The sequence below is a fragment of the Dunckerocampus dactyliophorus genome, chromosome 5, assembly GCF_027744805.1.
Source record: "Dunckerocampus dactyliophorus isolate RoL2022-P2 chromosome 5, RoL_Ddac_1.1, whole genome shotgun sequence".
Taxonomy (NCBI): domain Eukaryota; kingdom Metazoa; phylum Chordata; class Actinopteri; order Syngnathiformes; family Syngnathidae; genus Dunckerocampus; species Dunckerocampus dactyliophorus.
This window is the reverse complement of record NC_072823.1, coordinates 25,605,892-25,618,987: the sequence shown is the minus strand read 5'-3', so window position 1 is coordinate 25,618,987 and position 13,096 is coordinate 25,605,892. Positions and strand designations below refer to the sequence as shown.

General features: G+C 39.9%; 1 protein-coding gene across 16 annotated transcripts in view; it reads left to right on the top strand.

Moving 5' to 3' along the window:
- Positions 1 to 9,618: 9,618 nt before the first annotated feature.
- The window catches only part of LOC129180911 (inositol hexakisphosphate and diphosphoinositol-pentakisphosphate kinase 2-like), a 43,501-nt gene continuing 40,023 nt past the window's right edge, over positions 9,619 to 13,096 (top strand). For 15 of the 16 annotated variants that reach the window (XR_008570323.1, XR_008570322.1, XR_008570320.1 and 12 more), the window contains exon 1: positions 9,619 to 9,769. The gene's annotated coding sequence lies outside the window, so the exon portion shown is untranslated. The remainder of the gene's footprint in view (positions 9,770 to 13,096) is intronic. The other variant, XM_054775248.1, reaches the window with a different exon arrangement.

Sequence of the window (13,096 nt, the reverse complement as noted above, 5' to 3'; positions counted from 1 at the left end):
TTTTACACTCCTATTAGCCTTAGTTCACATTGCTCAGGCTACGGGATCACTACAGGGACAAAAAACAGACGGCTGGCACTAGCATAGCAAGCTAGCGAGCTAACTAGTTAGCCTCACCAATTTACTTATTCTAAACTCAAGCAAGTGTTTCAAATGGAGTGGGGAAGGAGGACTAAGGATCCTACCACTTCCAAACGGAATGAGAGGAGAACTATTTTTTCACTCGAAAACTCGATTTCACTCGATTTTTTCAGCCATGGCATGCTAGCTCAATAGTCAGTCCGCTTGCAATGTGAAAGGGAACATCATGTCTCATTACATTACTGATGCCCAGTGAATACTGCAAATAACTTGTCTTTCAATATTTTTTGACTAATAATAGGGCATAGTCAACCACAAAAGAGCCATCATTAATGAATTTATTATTATTTGGAAAAACTGCGAGGGAGCAATATTGGAATTGCGATATAGCAAGGGTTTACTGTATTACCAAATACTGTCTGTAACCAAAAACACAAATTCCTGAAGAAGAACGTTCAAAAACCGGCACGAATAATTCCCAAAACAGAACGACTAAGCAACCTGAGGTCAAATTTCAACCGCCATTGCTGAGTTCAACTCAGCAAGTGTCAGAGGATTAACTTTGTGCCTATGTCTTGCTTTTTCTTTGCCTTTTTGCGGGTTTTTGGCAACACTAATTCAAAAAGCCACCCACAGGGCGGCAGCCTCTCAGGTATTACGTCACATGCAGCAGAATGCCCAATGAAAAACAATGAAAAACGGGACATTTTCATCTAAAAAAATAAACCAGGACGGCCAGGACAGAGCACTTGAAAACAGGACGTATGGTCACCTTAACTAACATTCCAGTCACATTGTAACAGCAGCATAATGCTAGGTTAGCTTGTTTGCTGAGGAAAAAGAAACTCCTATGTCTGTCGCTGACAGCCGCATAGTTGGCAGAGCTCCGGCCTTTGTTTTAAGATATGCAGCGAAGCCTTTTTAAAAAAAAAATGTTTACATGTCATAAAAAGCCTGTCAGCTGGGATAGGCTCCAGCATACCCCCGTGACCCTAATGAGGATAAGCGGCATAGAAAATAGATGGGATGGATAAAAAGCCACAACTTGAAAAGCGAGCCCAAACAAGTGAGGGAGATGATCTATTTTTCTCACGATTGGTGGTCATAAACAGGCACTGGTGATAAATATTACTGTTAGAACTGTATGTACCATAAATCATTGCAAACCAGTAACTTTGTGGTCATCTCCAACCATACATTCCAAGTTTTCGCACTATCCACTTAATGTGACCCGTCCTGGCTACGAGTGCAATCATGGATGAGGTGTTTCATCACTGTCACGTGTTGAAGTCTTCCTTACGTCCATATTTGGCTGCTGGAAACCAAACGTCCATTGCTTAAGTTTCCAGCATGACTGTAACCAAAACAGTTGTTGGTGTTTGTACGAGCATGTGTTCACCTCCTGTGTGCGCGAGCGTTAAAAAAGGCGTGTCTCCTACCAAAACGCCATTCAGACGTGTCAATGCGACCTCTGTGCTCGCCGCGCTCGTGACGCACACTTGGAGGCCAAAGGTTCAAAGCAAAACATGGCGACAAGTCGTTTTTTTCTTTTTTTTGCTTTAATGCGCTCTAAAATGTACATGAAGTAAGACTGTAATAAAACTCTATGTACAGCTACAGGTTGCTGATGCCCTGCTAAAATCAATTTGGTCTTCAAAGTAAGAGCATCATCTTGTCCATTGTGCTGGTCTTACTGTATAACTATACGTTACAGTATGAGTCACCTTTCTTTTACGAGCTCTGAGGGCAAACATGACCAGAAGCTGGCATCATGACACACAACACAGGTTCTTCTCAGGGTGGACTGGGGAGGTACACACACACACACACACACACACAATGACATCCAAACACTTGTACGTATGTTTCAGTTGATGTACTTTGTTCCCTTTATGATACGCACTCATGCACTCCTCCTGTGTCAACTGGTGCATTTGACCTGTTTCTGTTGATCAGTCCCGCCTGTTTTTACTGATACAGTCTGCATGTTATCATTTCGCTTTCCGCCTGTTTCTCTCCTGTTATAACATCATGTTATAATTAGGGCTGTCAAAAATCGCGCATTAAGGGCGGTAAATTAATTAATTTCATGAATGACTTTTTTTTGCGTAATTAATGCACGCGCATCATGGCAAGCCACGCCTCTCTGTTATGACGGCAGACGGCGGCAAAGTGCAGCGTCCCCTGAGTCACACGGAGTCTGACGCTCTGACCAAACATATGTATCTCCAACTCACAAACACGTCTCTCGTCCCTTCGTCATCGGAACGACACTTCCTCGCTGTCACTAGACGACTGCGGCCGGAAGTATAATTTGCTGCATTTAAATATGCACGGAAATCCCAGAAAATACACTCAAAACATGTGAATTCGACTTAAATGACGTGGTGTCTTTGAACGCAACCCCTTGTTGACCATAATAACACGGTTCAAGTGTGATTCAAATGTTCTGCTACCGTTAAAGAGACTAGTGTTACAGTAGGTAAGTACATTTTCAGACATCTTTTAGCTTGATTTAAATGTTCACAGTTCATTTGGAGCTGTTGGTACATACAAATATATTTCATCCTTATCTTTCTTTCAATAAAACACGGTGAAAATGGAAATATTTTACAAAAGTGGTGATTAATCATGATTAATTCATTTGGAACCCGTGATTAATCTGATTAAAAATTGTAATTATTTGACAGCCTTAGCTATAATTTGTGTGTGTTGACTGAGTTTTTAGTTTGTTTTTTCTTGTCTTTTGTTTCAACTGATAGGGTCTGTCTTATAATTGATAGCTGATGGTGTCTGCCTGTTTCTCTGTTTCAGCTGATGCATTCCTCTTGTTATAATTTGTCTGTTGTCTGTTTGAGTTGATGCAATCCACCAGGAGAAATATGATCTTAGAGGAAAATTAAACTTAGAACACTTCCATGCGAGAACAACGCTGAAAACCCACAGCTTTTCAGTATGCGGAATTAAATTATGGAACGGACTGAGCAAGGAACTCAAACCAAGTACCGAGGTGAGCAAATTCAAAATACAATACAAGCAGTTGATGTTTGCGAAAATACAAGGCAGAAGAGTCTTGATCAATATATTGATTGTTCTGTCATGCTTGTTTTTTATTATTTATTATATATTATTACACTGATTATTATATCAGAAATATTACATGGAAAGTAAGTGTAAGTAAGTAAATTATATGCACTGTACAAGATGTGGAATGGATGGCAGGTAGGATTAAATAAGCTTTGCTTCTTCCTACTCCTTTTGGACATGTGGAACTGTGAAATGATGATTCATGAGATGTATTCCATTGTAATCTTCATGCATGTTCAAATAAAATTAAACCAAACCAAACCTGCCTCACATGCTGCATTTCACCCGTTTCACCTGCTGCTTTCCGCCTGTTTCTATTGGCACATTCTGCCTGTTTTAGAAGAATTCCGCCTGTTTCAGCTGACGTATTCAATTTCAGTTGATGCTCCTCAACTCCTTCAGTTGATTTTTTTTCCCACCTGTTTCCACTGATACCTTGCTGCATTCGGACTGTTCCAGTTCATGCACAGCGCGCCACCTGTTTCAGGAGATGTCTTCCGCCTGTTCCAGTTGTTCTCGGAATGTTTTAAGTTGATGCATTCCGCCTGTTTTTATTGTTTTTCACTCATTTCTATTGTTTTCCTCCACTTGGTTGAAGTAGATGCATTCCACCTGTATCAGCTGATTAACTGTCAAGATACAGTTTTTCATTGAGTTGCATTATTCCTTCTTGCTTCATTTTATCCATCTTTGCCTGTTTTAGTCGATGCTCTGCTCGGGTGACCTTGTAAGGTTTTACATATAAAGCTTCTTTATGAACATGTGTGTTTTTTTTCCACCTCATAACCATCTGCCACAGCTCATGATTGCGACAAGACTGATTTATTGAGTACGCCAATCGGATTCCCTCTTATGAATGTGTGCAGCAACACCCTGACAACACTGACGGCTCAGGAAATAGAAAGTACACACAAATATATATTTACACACACAGATATAGACTAATGAATATACTACTGTCCTGTGTCCTACACGTGCGGTCACGTGCTTCACATACTGGGACCACCTCGTTTTCTACAGCAAATACTCAAATGTCAAGTATCTTATTTTTTGTATAATTGGCTGTTTTTAATATAACATTTCTAAGCCCTCTGCCTGGAGGGGCGGGCCCTCCCACTTGTGGGTGGGTGGGTTCCATATCACATGACCACAGACGTGTTCCTGTATGTTCTAAAACATTGGACGGGAATTTTTACGACATGATTTATAATTATTAGCTTCATTTTTATCATCTTAACGTCATGAAATGGATATAAAAGCATCTCCACGTACAGTGTTAGTGTGTTAGTGTGCCGACATAAGACCTTCTTTCACTCGGTCCTGGCCGAGCATCTCCTCTTGACCTGTGTGTGTGTGTGTGTGTGTGTGTGTGTGTGTGTGTGTGCGTGTGTGTGTGTGCGTGTGCCTGTGTGTGTGTGTGCTTGTGCTTGTGCGTGTTGACACAGTCTCTTGCAGTCCATCAAGTGGGAGGGCCTCAGTTTTTTTACAGCCAGCTCTGTAGACGTGAATGGCGGCTTTATGGCTGCTGGGCACTGCTTTGCTCACTAAATTTAAATGTATACATGAGGATGTGTGAGACACGCTGACAGCTATGGTGACCACGTCTGTTCACAGATTTACATGGTCCTCGTTTTACCCCAAAAATGTCTGGATCGACCCACTAAATATTTTGGTGAGGCGTAGGAGGAGTCCTTAAAAAAGGCTAATTCCAGGTTGACTTTAGATAAAACGCTTGATTATGCCACATTATATTTATAATAATGATAATACAGTAAAATTCCCAAAGTCAAAGGCCACATAAGTCGTACAATTTGGAGTTCAACCAAGTTTTCTGGAAATATATGCCTAAAAATCATGTGGCTTTCTTTTTATTTTTATTTATCAATGATTTTGCAATCAAAAGGAGTCAGAACGAGTCATGTTTAGGATGGTTCAGCCTTGGCGGAGGTCTACGCTCTGCTGAGTGACATTCTGATTGGTGGCCATACAACCACCCCTATATAATCATAATCATATCTCCCATTTGTTTACCATCACCCACGAACCAGGAAGTAGCCTGCTAACTGACAAACACAAATCCGACACAATTGTTTTGCCACTTTTGTCAAGAGTTTTGCCAGAGGTATACTGTTAATGACTTTTGTGTATAGAATTGTGGAAATATAGACATACTGTAACTGCCAATTCAGTGAAGATAATTCTTTTAATTATTTTTATTGTAGAAGTTGTGTGTCCAATAGACCTTTCCACCTCACTTTCCTGTCCAGCAGAAGACAAACAACAACGACAAAGACTCGTTTGTCCGGAGGCGTGCGACGTTGCGAGCGAAACACTGCGGCCTTCATTCAATTTACTCTTTTTAAGACATATTACATAATATCAAGTGAAATTTTGAATGCAGCATAGATGCTGATAGAGTATGATGCGAAGGAGGGAGATTTGAAGGTGCTGGGCTTTTTTTTTTTTTTTTTTGCAGAGAACACTACTACCTTATGTACGACACAGACCAGGCTTCTCATGCCCCCCGTTGCATTATGGGATAGATTTCTTGACGGCACGCCAGGCTGCCATCAGCCATACCAGGTAGGCTGGCTGCCATCAGGATATGTCACTCAAAGGGAAGCCCAAGGAAAGAGATCAATGTAAGGCTTGTTGTGCCATTCCTGCTGCTAACTGCTAGCTATGTGGCTAAAGGCTAAAATGAAGAGGTTCGCCAATTAAAATGTTTATTTTACATGTAAAACAGCTGGTCACTCAACAGTACTACATAATGACATCCAATGCAATCCAAACAAAAGAAATGCAAAATGCTTGCAAGAAGAAAAACACAGGAGATTTATCATTAAAAAAAACTAAAGAAGCAGGAAAAAACAGAGATATATTAAAATAAGTTTAAAAATGTGAAAGAGTGTGAAAGAAAGAATATTACAGTCAATTATTAGACAAGAATAAAAACAATATTAGAGCAACATGGGGGCATTCTAAACAGTATTATCAGGAATGGTACTAAGAAAGCTGATTACCCTCACTGTTTCACAGAGGGAAATGTTAAATACGATTATATGAACGAGGTAGTCGAAAGGTTCGACACCTACATTGTAAATATTGGACCAAAATTGGAAGAAAAGATACCAAATTTCTTGTCAGTAGAGGAAGGGAATGAAATTACAGACAGGTAATCTCAGCTCCATGTTCCTCACTGACGTATCAGAAAAGGAAATCATCGACATTGTTAATAAATGTAAAGCAAAAACATCAACCGACTGTAATGGGACAGGAATGGAAACGATAAAAAAAGTTATTAACGACATCGCAGAACCGCTGACGTACATCAGTAATTTATCATTGCAGACTGGTAAATTCCCTAACAAATTGAAAACAGCTAAAATAGTTCCAATGTTTAAAAATGGAGACAAGCCCAATTTTCAAAATCATTGAAAAGCTATTCAACAACAGGTCGGACAATTTGTTAATAAGAATTAATTACTAGCGGACAGCCAATACGGATACAGAAGTAACATTTCAACTTCCATGGCACTCATCGAAATCACTGAGGAAATTACCGATGCTGTAGACCAGGGGTGTCAAACTCATTTTCACTTAGGGCCACATCGACATAATGGCTGGCCTCAATGGGCCAGATGTAATTTATAAATAAAACTAAATGTAATCGAATGTAATGTAAAATAAACTTAACAACTCCTTAATGTTAAATAACTCTAAATGTATTACTTATTCGAGTGACAAACACTACAGTTGCATAGAAAAAAAATATCTTTACTTGTTGCTCTGTTATAACATAAATCATTTGAATTTGTCAGCTTATGAAACCCAGTCTACTCCATCAATCAAAGATCAAACTACCCAAGTGAATTAAGAAAAACACAAGTTATGACATTAACTTTGTTCAAAACATTTTTGTCAAAGTTAAAATGGGCTTAATTACTGTAGAATCAACAATTGTGAGCTGCTAACATGTGTGACAGATGTAGCATTTTACACACAAAAAAGGCTGCACACAGTCTTGCATCCAACTGATGGTTTGACTACAATAATTTGACTGCATACATACATAAAACCTGCAAATACTACATAATTGCAACAGTAGCTACACATAAATAATATGTAATCTATTTAAAATTACAAAATAAAAGTTGACTCAGTTTACAATTCTATTGGTCAAGTTTTTAGGTTAGTAACTAACCTAAAAACTGGTAAGTCTCTAATTGGTCGGGACACACCTGCTCACAGACCTTCAGCATGCACTGCTTCAAAAAACGCTCCCGCTGAAAAACACTTGGAAGCGTTTGGCGTTTGCCAGCACTTGGCCAATTTCTTCAGCCAGAATAAAGCTAGCTTCCACTGCCGCATTGTTTTTGGCTGTGGATTTCGTGAACCACACTCTGCTGCAACCGCAGTTTGCCTTTTAATTCTTGGGCAATTTGTTGCTTTTCTTGAAGGCTAGCTTTGGCGTACTTAGTTAGCTCCGTGTTTAGTGTCAAAATGCCGATGCAGATTGTACTCTTTAACAACCGCTTAGTAACACAAAAGACATACCGGTCTTTCTCCTTGAAGCACAAACAAGTACCCGCCTTCCCATCTTTCTTGAAACGGTCTTCCATCCGCATCAACTTTTCTCTCCCCGGACATTTTGGGATCATTATTTATTTGTCAATTCAACTCGTCGGCATTGATGTGGAGAGACATTTAGTGGCGGTGAGCCGTCACTTCGTATTGTAGTCGACAGGCATTGTGGGAAATGTAGTTTTTGATCAAAGCACGCTTTTGACCTATTTAATTGCTCTCGCGGGCCACATCAAATGACGTGGTTGGCCACATTTGGCCCGCGGGCCTTGAGTTTGACACCTGTGCTATAGACTGTACAAAGTGCGCAGCTGCCGTATTTATGGATTTGACAAAAAACTTTGATACAATTAATCACAGTATCCTAATTACAAAATTAGAAAAATATGGAATCAGAGGATTGGTCTTGAACTGCGTTAAAAGCTACTTAGCAGACAGGAGGCAATATGTGAAGGTAGAAGAATATACATCTGCAAGCTTGAGGCTATCGTGCGGCATACCCCAGGGGTCAATACTGGGACCAAAACTGTTCAATCTATACATAAACGGCATCTGTAAAGTCACAAAGGACTTGAAACTGGTATTATTTGCAGATGACACAACCACATTCTGCTGTGGAGATAGCACACAGGAACTCATGAAAAAAATCACAGAGGAATAAACTATATGAAAAGAAGGTTTGATAATAATAGACTATCCCTAAACCTAAGTAAAACTAAAATAATGCTATTTGGTAAGTGCAAAAAGGATATACCTGCGCAAATACAAATTGACAGCATAGACATTGACAGGGTAAACGAAAATAAATCAGTTTGGAATCAATGGAATCAGTTTGGATCATTCATAATGCAGCTTACAGGGAACATAAAAACCCTTTATTCCTGATATCACAATTATTAAAATTTGCTGATCTGGTAAACTTTCAAACTGCTAAAATTATACATAAAGCAAACAATAACGTGTTACCCAAAAATGTAAAACAATTCTTCCAGCAAAAGAGGAGAAATATGATATTAGGGAAAAATGAAACCTAAACCACTTACAGTATATGCACGAACAACACTAAAAACCTTCAGCATTTCTGTGTGGAATTAAGTTGTGGAACGGACTGAGTAAGGAACTCAGGAACTAAGGAACATAGCTGCGATTTCAAGAAACAGTACAAGCAGTTGATGTTTAGAAAGTACAAGGAAGAAGACACCTGAACCACTGTGCACATACAATGCGATGTCTAACCAGTCTTACAATGACACCTGACTTTAATTTCTGGTGAGTACATTATCAGTACTCATCACTCAAACTGTGCGTGTCAGCTATGATCAATTTATTACCATCATGAAGTCGGTTGTACCTCAGACAAATGTATTGCAACTGGTGTGTAACGGATAATAAGCTTTGCTTCTTCCTACTCCTTTTTGGACATGCGGAATTGTGAATTGTGTTATGTGATGTGCGCCAGTGTAAATTGAGTACATGTTCAAGATGAATTAAACCATTACCATGACCAATCCGAAAGCCTTTGTAAAGCTAATGTTCATGTCACGAAATTGGCGTGAATTTGCATTCATTTGGACCCCAATTGTAGAGAGGCAGACACTGGTAAGTAACAAAAGGATTTGAAAAACAAACGGTGTTAAAATTTTGTGTGTTTCCATGAGTGATATTTTGAACTTTTAGGATTTAAAAAATATCATACACACAACAGATTTAGATTATTTTAAATATTTGTATTTTTTATATTACAAAAAAAAAAAAAAATTGTGCGCGTTGCAATGTACCGAGGCTCACCGCTGGGTGGCAGCACCGTCACGGGCAGGCGACCATGCTACCTCCTGTTGGAGGCAGCACAAGAGAGGAGAACCTGCATGACTCCGGGCAGCGGTACTCGCTCCGCGGCGGTTGGCCAGACGTGAACTCCGCGTCAGCTTCCCTTTGGTCCACTTCTCTCTGTCTGTGTGTGGGGGGAACGAGGAAGTGGACACCACTGCGGACACACTTTACGACCTTTTTGTACCTGGTAAGTGCCGCTGCTTTGAGTAATTATTGTGATTAACCAGAGTCTTTCAAAGTTAGTAACCGTTTGAGGAAATTGTGTTTTATTTTACCGTAGTTTGTTTTTGGTTACAATGTGTCTGTGGAAAGCTCCACGAAGCGAAGTTGATTCAGGAAGTTGTGTTTTAGTTCTCACGCTCATTCATGGTTTGAAGCTGCGCTGCACAACTCTTGCTTAGTTTATCTTTGCTTACCTCAGCTCAGTTTTATTCTACTTTTCACCGAATCGTGTGCTAAACCGATTACTTGCGAAGTTTATTTCACATAATGCGGGCTTGCAAGTGAATGAGGTATAATACAAGAGTTGCTGTAATACTTAAAAGATATTGTTGTGGTTGTACTTGTATTGCACTTCAGCACTGCATCTCAAATGGGAGTAGTAGAACCACTGGTGGTGCTGTTCTTGAGATTTTTATTAAATACATATACAGTGGAAGAAAATAAGTTGGTTTGTTGCTGGTTTTGAAAGTTTACGCCCTCTGTGGTATGTTTATTTATAACTGGGAGAGACAGAATGAAAAGAAAAATCCAGAAAAAGAAGAGTGAAGTGCGTTCTGTAAGTGAATCACTATTTGCATTAAGGGACACATCTTCATTATGATCCCAAAAGAGAGCACAATAAGTTGATAGTTATTTTGATGTGCACAAAAGATTTTTTGCAATTAAGTTAACTAATTTGTTGTTATTTTATTTATGCTTATTCCAAAATTTGCAAACAAGCCATTACAGATGAGCAATGTTATAGAATATAATAAATCAGATAGTGATGCTACAGCACTGTCCTTTACATCTTTTTTTCCAACCAAAAATGCTTTTCTTTGCTTAGGGGGCACTTGGCTGGGGAAAAAAATATTCCACAGATGTTACTTGACTAAAAAAAGGATGAGAACAGCCAAAGAAATGTCAACCTCATAACCATAAGATGACAATGGCAAGAGACGGCCTTAAAGATAGTTACTTAGTTGAACTTTGATGACGTTAGCATTTTTTATATGGCTTCATATATCGGATCTCATTACATTGTGCCTTTTTCACATATAAAGCTAGGATTTTCTTCCCCTTTACTGTTATATGCATTGTAAAATGAGATATGATTGTCCCCCCTGACAATTTTCCGTGGTTGAATGTAGTATCAGAGCCATAACAGATGAGGGTATTATGTAAATCTGACACCTGACACTCACCTCTGTTGTGTTAAAAGCAAATGTCACCATCCGTCAAGTGTACACATGGTACCAGATGCTTGCGCTGTCATGAGTCTGATTATCTGATTGCAAGATGCTTTGTTGCTAGCCTGTTTTACACAGAGATTGCCGTATCAGTACAATTACAGGAGATCCGGCATCTCTCTGACTGTGCCTTATACACAAAGAATGTGTGCTCTTTTACACAGCATCCCATGATCAGATAATTAGATTCGGGACGACATTTGCATCAGTTTAAGAGGGGAGAGTGTTAGGTCAGGCCTGTCCTGGCAATGTGGAATACCCTTTCACTCAGCTGTTGTCCCACCTCTGGTTCTCCTGATGATACCTTTTTGAAAGTGGAAATTTCGGAGGTGTACTTTGTCATTTTATTCTGTGACAGTGCCTTTCATACAGGAGAGGTAAACGCGAAAAAGACGGCTTTTAAAGGTAGTGTTGAAGTTCAGTGTAAAAGGCGCCAATGGAGTTATTGCTATGGCTTTGATGTGGCATTTTTTGTGTGTAAAAGAGGCTATTGGCGTGCTCTGCTGCCATGAGCGGCAGCTTTTATTGATCGTAATAACACGGCGTATTTACAGCAGCATGATGATCATTCCTGCATAAAAGTGAACATAGGCGGTATAGCAAATTGCAGCTAATCATTTTTAGTGATACTGTTTGGAATTTCTGTTGTTCCTCATCTAGTCAGAGCGGTAGTAGCGATAGCGAGCTAGAACTTTCAACCCATAAAGGTTTTCTTTGGGCAGACAGTCTCAAAGGTTAAGCACTTGTTTTATTGAAGCATTGCCGTCAGATCACACAAACCTGGAAAGGTGACACGTGGGGTAATGCTAATTTAGGCTTTGTTTTGTACATCAGGCTGATGCCAGACAGGAAGTTCTATTTGAGGCTCAGGGTACCGGGAAGATATAATCACGTGCAAAACTATGTGTAAGACGTACGACACGGTGTTGTGTGGAGGTGACGTCCGTGGTGTCTTGTGAGAGCGATGGCAGGTATTTATGTCTGACTTATCTTTGGTTAACGTAGCTGCAGCTTACAAACAGGAATCCCACCCCTTTACCCCCCTTATCCTCACTGGGCCCTGGTTCAGCCCCTCAGGTCCTGTCTCACTGTTATTTATAGGTGCCAAGGTCAGCGGGAGATTATTTGAGATATGTCACTGCAGAAAATGTGCTTGGACGCAGCAGACAGCCCTCCACCAAGGATGAAGCGCTGGCACAAGTGGAGCAGTTTGCGCAATTAACAGCATGCGCTCTGACGAGAATGGGGCAAATGTTGGAAATGAACTGATATCAACTTTTTATTAAGAGTATTATTGGCCCATATGAGGAATTATGATGTCATACTGATAAATCCGATAACATGAAAAAATAGCTCCCACAACCATATTTAAAAAAAAAAAAAAAAAGCTCCAACGAGGCAAGATTACTCGTACTGTGCAGTAGGTGGGTAAGGCTGAGCAAATCAAGTGTTCCTTTTCTGTGATGTGCTGCAAACGGCCTGTCGTAACTTCCCCTCATGTAACTTGTAAATAAACATGGCGTTGATTGTGTGGTACTTCTCACTGTTTCACGGGAAGACATTTTGCCAAATGCTTCAAAAGCTCTGCAAACATTCAGCAACGAGGGAAAAAACCCCATCAAGCTCTAACACATCAAACCTTATCAGCCACCTGAAACGCCAGCATCGCTATGACACCCGGGCCCGGGGCTTGTTCCTATCGCTGTAGTGTTTGAAAACTGCAAAAAAGTTTGCAGGAGACGACCTGAGAGTTAAAGCGATCTGTGATTTCATCATGGAAATGATGACGCTGGACAGCCAGCGCTTTACCATTGTTGAAAATACCGGCTTTTGTCTGCTAGTACACCCCTTGGAGCAATGGTTTGTACTTCAGAGTGGCTGCTATTTTTATGTTTTGTTCATAGTACTGATGTTATGGTATTTAGTTAGGAAAATCTACATGTACAGTTTGTCGAATCCATCTTTTTTGAGTCATCCTCACCGGCCAGGTGTGCACAAACTGCTGTTAAATCTAAATGTAAAAAATTCTAGATATCAAAAGTTGTCAGTATCGGTCAGGAATT